The following is an 8633-nucleotide window of genomic DNA, read 5'->3' on the forward strand; positions in this document are numbered from 1 at the left end:
CTTAATAAACGCTAAATACATAATTTAAACCTAATAATAGAACAAGTTAGAATTAAAAAGAAATTATTTACAAATAATACACAGACAGAGTAGTCGGAGCATCTCGAACCACACAAACTTCCAGCCGTTTGGACTTGGCGTCAATGCAAAGGAAAAAGTAAAAACCGTTCATTGGCCCAGCGTAATCTACTTGAAAGCGTTCCCAATTGGCATGGGGCACGGGAGTACCCTGACGGTGTGTTCTATTTCCTTATCTAAACCTTCCCAATCCACATACTTGCCAGAAGCTTCATTTTTGTAATGCCAATGTGAGTGGTATGGAGTTCTTTCAATATGGAAAATCTAAGAAGCTTTGAAATAACCACTCTATCCAGCCTGAATAGGATTCCATGTGAAATAGAATAAGGAGAGTCTCGGCATGACTTTTTCAGATCCTTGATAATTTTCTGGAGATTCGGGTCCAAAGATGTCGCCTCGACGATGGTATTTATACGCGAAATTAACGGAACAACTAAACGGATCAAAATTTTTCACAACCATTGATTTAGCTTCCGGGTTTCATCAAATCGAAATGGAGGAAAATTCTATTGCTAAAACAGCATTTTCGACAGACACGGGACACTATGAATTTACTCGCATGCCCGTCGGCCTATGAAATACACCTCCAACTTTTCAACGAGCAATGAATTCTTTGTTAGCTAATACATCAAATGTACTTGTTTATATTGATGACATAATAGTTTTTTCAAAATCAAAAGAAGACCATTTTCGGCACTTAGATACCGTACTTTCCAAATTGCATCAACATAATTTATCTATTCAGCTAGACAAAACCGAATTTTTTCACTCAGAATTACCATTTTTAGTTAAATATTAACACCTGACGGAATTAAAACGGACCCCCGCAAACTTGAAGCTGTAGAAAAATTTCCTCTCCCCAGATCGGAAAAAGAAATTAAGCAGTTTCTCGGCCTAACTGGTTATTATCGAAAATGTATTCAAAACTATGCTCGTATAGCTCAACCATTAACTTCGTGCTTACGCAAATCAGATAATATAATAAATCCTGAATGTTATAGTGAAGCATTTCATAATCTAAAATCTCAACTTCTTAATTCTCCTATATTAATTTACCCCGATTTTTCTAAACCCATGATTTTAACAACTGACGCCAGTAATATCGCAGTTGGCGCAGTACTTTCCCAAATCTCTGAAGGCAGAGATCACCCTATAGCCTTTGCTTCTAAAACTTTATCCAGCACTGAATCTCGATATTCCACAATAGAAAAAGAATTATTTGCAATAGTTTACGCCTGTAAACATTTTAAACCTTATTTATATGGCCAGCATTTTACTATACAAACTGACCACAAACCTCTCCTTTGGATATTTTCCATGAAAAATAATAATACCCGTATAATGAAATGGATCTTTTTATTAAATGAATTTAGTTTTGACATTAAATACGTAGAAGAACGGACAAATCACGTCGCGGACGCACTAAGCCGAGTTAAAATTGAAAATAATACCAAAATTTATGAACTTAATGGCGTTGAAGATATGGATGTTGATATTGAAAATCTGATCAACAATGATGAGCCATTACTCTCCCCCAACGCTTCGGAATATCAAGAACTAATTAACGATTTAGAAAACGCATTACCTGAAGCCCGAGAACACGAAGTTCTCAATGATGCGGAAAGCCTTGCCACTCAACACTCCCAGGACAGTAGTCATAATCAAATCTTTATAGTAACCGACCGACCGGTAAATGTGGAAAAATATCAAATTTTTATAACACGTGGTAACAAATTGAAAAACCTTTCGGTAAATTTCGGTATAAGATAGAAACGTCTTACCCATGGATAAACGACTTAGAACAAAAATTGCTAAAAATTATTAAGCCAAATGGAACATATGGTATTTACTGCAAACCCAACGTGGAAACAGTTAGAGATGACTATGAGGGAATATTTCACAAAATTTCAGACTTCATTGAAGCTAAATGCCAACAACAAATAGCCATGCCAACAAACAGTTAGAATCAAAAGATATAAAACTAAATTAATAGACATACTTGATAAAGCTGAACAACTCGAACTTATTGAAAATTACCACACCGGTAAGTCATATCATCGCGGGATTATGGAAACGTATGAGAAACTAAAAATATATTATTACTTTCCTCGCATGAAAGACGAAATAGCCGCCTTTATTAACAAATGTCGTACTTGTGCAAAGACTAAATAAGAGAGAAAACCTATAAAAACAAAATTTCAGATCATCCCTACTCCGGAAAGACCTTTTGAATATTTGAGGATACAACACTTTGCACTATGAGCGAAAATTTATCATTACAATCATAGACACATTCTCTAAACGATTATATGCTCAAGTCATTCGGACAAATAATGCCACTAACATCCATCAAGTATTAACACAATATTTTTCTTTATATCCCCCTCCGATACAAATCACGATGGACCAGGATAGAGAATACAAAAATGCCTTAATTCAAAATTTACTAGAAAGTTTAGGAATCATATGCCACTATACAGTTTCAAATAACTCCAATTCTTTAGGGATACTAAATCGGGCACATTCTACACTAATTGAACTATTACGGGTCATAAAAGAGGAAAATCCTTCTATTAGTTTAGAAACCAATGTAAATATTGCGGTTCGAACGTTTAATGAAACATTAAATAAAAATCTAAAATTAACACCAAATGAAATTACCTTCGGAAAAATTATTGATCCAGACCGGAATGAACAAATAATTACGGAAAATCTTGTACAAAAATATCACGATAAATTAAATGTAATCCATAAATTAACTCATAGACAAATTTCGGATGAAAAATAAAAACGCACACAACGCTTAAATCAAAATCGAGAAAACCCACCCGAAATACGCGACGAAGCTTACATAAAACGACATGTTAGGACAAAAGATGAAAACCTCTACAAGCCAGTCTATACCTTTGTAGATAAAAACAAAATAGTGCATGCACATACTAAGAACGTAAGGAGACCTAGAAAGGATCGTAAGAAGACATGTCTTTTGCTTACAGAAGATATATTATCCTGAAACAGCAGAACACGTAATAATAGATTGCTCTGCCATGGAAGGACACCGAGCCAGGCTGTCGAGAAAGACCGGGATTTACGCCCTAGCCGAGTCGGACCTTCCCAGTTTGATAGAAGAAGAGAATTATCCCTTCTTCAAGGAGTTCATTTACGGGTGGAAGGAGGTGGTGGGCCCCACAACACGATGGGAAGGACTTGACCGCCCAACATCGGCGAGCCACCAGAAGATGAGGAAGCTGACCCGGATTGAGACCAGGAGGGTTGGACCAGCCTGGTAACTGTAGGAGGGACCCAGAGGGATGCAATGGACAAGGTGCAGCTCCATCAGACGTAGCGCTGGGCTGCACCACAGTAAAAAATAAATAATAAAAAAGAACATTAATTGAATAATTAACAAAAGAATAAAAAAAGAAAAAATTGGTGATCCTAGGGAGTAGTGGCATGCGCAAACCCCAGCGCACAACCCCAATGCTCCCGCACCCCGTATGCCAGAGATGGCAAGGGAGGGGGATAAAAAAAAAAAAATAAATAAAAAAAAAAAAAAAGCTTACAGATGATAGATAGACCAGTTGTTGATCTGGACACTGCTGATAGTGACTCCGACGGTAGCTTATCAACTAACTGACGTGACACATTCTGGAGGTCTAATGACTTTTAAGTTCGCTGACTCTTTTGTCTTAGAAGAATACGACACAATAATTCACTACTTACATTTTTTTGATTTAATTGACAATATACAAACTATTAAACAGGATTTAATACATTTCCCAGCTAAAGAATCTATTTATAATTTGACACTTAAACAAATTCTGTACTTAGAAGATAAAATCGAATCTTTAACGTCACATAACAGAAATAAACGAGGACTTATTAATGGTCTCGGTACTGCTATCAAATGGTTAACTGGTAATATGGATGCTTCCGATAAGGAAAGGTATGACAACATTATTGAAAATCGTGAACATAACGAAAACACTATACAAAACAACTTAATTAACGAATTCACAATCAACAAGAAAATGATTTCCAAATTTAAGGATGATATACAAATCATAAATAATAATAATAATAAATTAAACGAAGTCATAACACAAACTGACAAAAACAAATACAAAATACACTTAGAAGAACTCTATTCAATTATAAATTATATAACAATTCGAATTCTTGATATAGAAAATTCACTGGAAATGTGTAGACTTGGCATACCACACGCTGACATTATTAAACATACAGACCTACAACAAAAATATATAAGTAAAGATTTGGAAACTTTATGGTTAACTAGCAAAATCCACTGTGCTATACGAAATGACACAATTCACTATATTCTATCAATCCCAAAAGAAAGTAGAAAACTTTCAACATTGTACTTGTTATCAGTTCCATCAGTACACCAAAACAATCTTGTAACAACAGTTGTACCTAATCACTTAATTTTATTCTCTCACAACCAAGCTTTTACCGGAAATTGCACTTATATCAAAACAAATTATTATTGTACAAATGTGTTACAAAATACAAACTCTTGTATTAATCAAGTTATCAAAAATAATATTACCTCTTGTAAAACTACTACTATTAATAATGCAGAACCTTTTATTAGATATATAGAAGATATTGATGTATATATTTTATATAACCAAAATGTTTTATACCCACAACCTAATACTACATTACCTATTCCTATACCTAAAAGTTGTGTACTAAAATTAGGAAATAATGACTCTTTTGTAAATATTACTAGAAATAAGGATATTAGTATATTACCTATGTCATATTCATATGAAATCTTTAGTTATACTCATTCCAATATATCTTTTCATAATTTAGAATATATAGAAACTTCCAATATAGAATTAGATAGCTTATCATGGGATCATCATATGTATATACCTGCAATATTGCAAATAATTTTATCAATTATTGTACTTTATTTATTCTTGTATCATATATACCTCAAGTATTCTCAAATTAGGAAAATCTTTAGCATCAACAAACCAACAGCAGAAGTTCCACAGCCACAGCCCTTCAACCCTTGGGCACATTCTCATCCAATCATTCGCTAGGAAGCTTCATTCTTAGGTTGGGAGGAGTTATCCCCGGACCACCACCAAATTTAATGTAGCATCAGCACTAATCCCCCACCACTATATATATATATGTCTCCCCTACTTAGTCTAGCCAGCATTACAGTACGTGTCCTTAGCTCAATAGCACTTGTTATGTAAACATTCTTGTTTGTATTATACCAATAGTTTTTTTTTTAGTATTTCGTGAGTGATAGTTCATATTTCACGACAAAGTGGATTGCTTTTACATGTCGCTTTTGTGTGTCCAAAACGCATACAGACAGTACACCAAATCGGGCTTCTATATATTGTTTTATAGTAATATTATAAAATCCTATTTTGATTTGGCGCGGAATAGTGGGGTAATTAAACGTTAAGAGGTGTTATAATGTTTTTCGTTATTTTTAAAATATGTCATTCTTTTAACATCTACATTTTGAGCTTTCAATTCTTCTTTTATTTCCTGTAATGTACAAAAATTTAAATCGGGACACCATATGACACCTTCGCTCTGGTTTAACTTACCATGCGGCTCTACTTTAATCGGGAGTTTATTTAACATTGTTTCACATTTTAATAATTTTTCCAATTGTGTATTTGTAAAAACTTCGATTAGGAGGGTTCCATCTTTTAATTTGTTGGCAAATTTTACGTCCCCGATCAAATTATTTATGCTTTTATAAATAAAAAAACGGTGAGATTTTTTTGAAATCTAACGATTTCCCTCTTCATCCTTTTCGTCTCTTTTTATTATAAGAAATGTTATGCATTTACTTGTATGTCGTTTGTTTTAGTAGTATTTGTTTTAAATTTTGCCTTCTTTCGTTTTAAGGGGGGGAGACTCAGACATACCGTCTGATTTTATATTTAATAATTAAAATCCAAAAAAAGTGAAAACTTATCGCTTGTAGACACGAGTACTTAATCCCTTGGAGCTCGTTCCGTTAAATGCCTCCTTACCACACAAAGTACAAACACTGAGTTGATTGTAAAGTGTTTGTATAATGAAAACAAAGATACCTATAGTACGATAGAAAAGTTAGCCATGTGTCGTAGGTGGAGGTTGGAAAAGATTGTGAACGTTGATATTCCGTTTGATAGCAATTGAAGATAGCAACTGAACAAAACGATGTTTTAATCCTCGTCGCCAATTATTATATTGGAATGTCCGGATTTTGTAAATAACACACGCGTTATTATATATATTTTATTGCACTTAAAACTAGAACACAACGTTATAACATTAGTAGACAACAATAGAACCGCACACAGCACATAACACAACTTGGAACCTTCCTTTCCCCCTACTCAAAACAAATTGGCGGGAAAACCAGCTAAAGATACTACACTTCCTATAACTTTTGTTATCTTCCACTTGACTAAAAAAGAAAAAAAAATGGTTTTACTAGATAAAGTTTGCATGTTTGAAAACCAAAACGATATTTAATGATTTATAGCGAAAGATTTAATCCATTTTCTCAATCTTAAATGAAACTAAACAAAACTAATGCTAGGTACATTACTGAGTGAGTAACACAGCTCTTCAAATATTGAATATTTTACCAAAAAGACTCTTATTTTGCCAAACATCTTTATATAAATAATGTACAATTTGAGAACAGTCATTTAGAGGGAATTTAAATTATTGTACACATAACATTATGAGTGGTTAAAAAAAATTTCTATAGACCTAGTTTAGATTTTAGATCTATTAAAAAAGTTCGCTTCTTTACTTTCAAATCTGAAATATTCTAATTTCCACAAAAGTAAACTTAATATTCAACTATTATATTAAAATAATTGAATGAAGGTTAAAGCTGTCTTACTATAGAACCAAAAATTAATTGTCACGATATGGATACAGAAAAATATATTTTTATTTAGCTCCGTAATCCCTAAGAAGGTTAAACAAAATTTAACAACATGGAATTTGTCGACATAAAAAGCTTCTTAAGGATCTTACCTGATTGCTCGGCGCTAAGGTGATGATGGGATCTTACCTGATTGATCGGCGCTAAGGTGATGACGGGATTCAAGGAAAGGAATATTACTCGGGCCATCACTTGCAATGTTCCAAGCTTTATTCCTGTAAGTAACAAAAGTTTACTTAAGTGGTGTGGCAGTGATAGTGAAAAGAGTCGCATTCATTATCATAATGCGAACTAATATTTTCTATCGTACTATCAGGATTTGCTGGCTAGAACCAATAACTATCCGGCATGTGCGACCAACCTGCTCGACATATTAGTCTATCTATCACATGTAACCCCTGCTTCAAGTAATCATTAAATATAATCTGTAATGATAATGCAGTAATAGAAGCAGTTTTGTTTTATGGATCCTTAATCCTTATATCAATAGTTTTTACAAAAATAATATTTTATTTTGATTAATGCAAGTTGGAGTGTATTACAAACAGGAACTACTTTAAAAGCGATTGAAGTTGGGAGCTCGGATGGAATCGTGTGAAATTTTAATTGGCCATCCCCCGGCGGATGGAGAGCTACCCCGCTGCACCTGCCATTTCCCATCTCGGATTTAGTTTGTTCAATATAATGGGAAATTCCCTAGGGATAAAACGGTTTATCGAAATGCTATAGCGGAGGGGTATCGCCAATAAAGGGCGACAGAGGGAGGGATGATCGATAGCTTCGTTAGGGTTCCTAATTAATGGCTCTTGTTTAATTAATCTTATTGGGGGGAGGGGGTAATTGGCGGTCTTGTTTCCACCTCTTGTCTGCTCTCTGTGGTATCGATGTATCGATATATCGTTTAATTGTCTGCCTCTAATTGTTATCTAGTTATTTATTTAGTTATTATCGTGATGTAGTAGTCCATAGGCATCTTAAAGATAATAAGGTCCATTGGGCATTTTTATTTCTTAAGATAAATCACGAGCCTGAATTCTATTGGAATATAGAACCTGAACCTAGCATTAGATCGACTATTGGAATATAAAACCTAAACCTGAAACTAGATCGAATTTAATACGATTCAGTTGTCGTTAGATACACATCAATTATAGGCAGCTCGGAACAAGTCGAGAAAAGTTGAGTAATGAAAGGGCAAGCTTTGAAAATTTTTCAGTTTTGTTGCCAAAACATAAGTTATATACTCAAATTTTACATTGTACAACAAATCTTAGGTAGAAAAAACTGAATGTAAATGTGGCTTAGAGGAAGCTAAAACTTTCATATACCAAGGCTGTATTGTCTTATATTATTTGTTAAATATTATCCAGTATAACAGAAGCAATCTCAATGAACCATTGACGTCCACAAATATTATCCAGTATAATAGAAGCAATGTGAATGAACTACTGACGTCCACAAATATTATCCAGTATAACAGAAGCAATCTCAATGAACTACTGACGTCCACAAATATTATCCAGTATAACAGAAGCAATCTCAATGAACTATTGACTTCCACAAATATTATCCAGTATAACAGAAGCAATCTCAATGAACT

At 33.9% G+C, this 8633-nt stretch overlaps 1 protein-coding gene across 3 annotated transcripts in view; it reads right to left on the reverse strand.

Annotated features, from left to right (window-relative positions):
• norpA (no receptor potential A) overlaps positions 1 to 7182 on the reverse strand; it is a 133825-nt gene extending 126643 nt beyond the window's left edge. The window contains exons 1-2 of one of the 3 annotated variants that reach the window (XM_067052530.1): positions 5092 to 5247; positions 4861 to 4986 (exon numbers count right to left, since the gene is read on the reverse strand). The gene's annotated coding sequence lies outside the window, so the exon portion shown is untranslated. Of the gene's footprint in view, positions 1 to 4860; positions 5248 to 7162 lie in introns of those variants that run through there. The other 2 variants (XM_067052532.1, XM_067052531.1) reach the window with 2 other exon arrangements.
• Between the last annotated feature and the right edge of the window lie 1451 nt (positions 7183 to 8633).

Source organism: Halyomorpha halys, unplaced genomic scaffold (assembly GCF_000696795.3).
Source record: "Halyomorpha halys isolate HHAL.00 unplaced genomic scaffold, Hhal_1.1 Scaffold1210.1, whole genome shotgun sequence".
Taxonomy (NCBI): domain Eukaryota; kingdom Metazoa; phylum Arthropoda; class Insecta; order Hemiptera; family Pentatomidae; genus Halyomorpha; species Halyomorpha halys.